The sequence below is a fragment of the Condylura cristata genome, unplaced genomic scaffold (assembly GCF_000260355.1).
Source record: "Condylura cristata isolate star-nosed mole 26May11 unplaced genomic scaffold, ConCri1.0 scaffold00025, whole genome shotgun sequence".
NCBI lineage: Eukaryota > Metazoa > Chordata > Mammalia > Eulipotyphla > Talpidae > Condylura > Condylura cristata.
The window spans coordinates 15,567,505-15,568,423 of NW_004567126.1; positions in this window are offsets into that span (position 1 = coordinate 15,567,505).

Below are 919 nucleotides of genomic sequence, written 5' to 3' on the forward strand. Positions count from 1 at the left end.
GTGTTAAATCCTGCTCAGTTGCCTGGTGAGCGAGGTCAGTCTAACCCAGAAAATGATCAGAGACACATAGATCAGAAGCATGTGAGACCCTGCTGTTCTACCTTCCAGCTTTACAAAAGTTTAGGAAGACTAAGCTTTGATAAGAAAGCCAGTTCATGATTAGATTGAATTAGAGAACATTTAGGAGTGAAAACTCAGTTTTCTAAACTGTTCTGAGCCATATAATACTACAATTTTTTTTAAGTGGGAGGAGGAGTCAATCACCAAGTTTCAAATATTCAGTTGTAGAGTTTAGGTGATTCTGAAATATCCTCCAGTTAAGAAACTTATTTAACACTGCATGTTTGAAATCACAGGACATGCACATCATGAGTACCAATTACCACAGCCCCAGAAAGAGTCTGGTGAACACGCTCAGAAACCTTAGCCGGTAGTCATTACCAGCCTTACGAAGAAACACCTCTGTTGAAATCCCGGAAGCAGGGGCCTCAAAGTATTCTCTCAGTCAACACCCTTTTCCTTAGGCACATCGTCAGCAAATTTTCATTACCAAGCCTCAGTCATTTTCTCCATCATTATTTATATATCTGATTTAGAATTAAATGTTTTATACTTTGCTTAAATAATTTGAGATACTATACAAGATGTAAAAGTTCATGCACGGTTCCTAAAACCTATAGGTAGACACAAACTTGTGGACTGTTTAAAAAAAGTTCTCATTTCCTGGTGAGTAAAAAAACCTATGCTCAATGGAGGCCCAGAACAGGTATAATAAGGATGGAGAACCTGGAATCAGGAATGGAATGGAGCTGGGTCTCTGCCTGTCTAACTGGACTCTTTCCTCTTTGACCTCCACAGATTTCCACAGGAGAATGGGTATAAGAAATCAGTCCACAGTCACCGAGTTTCTTCTCTCGGG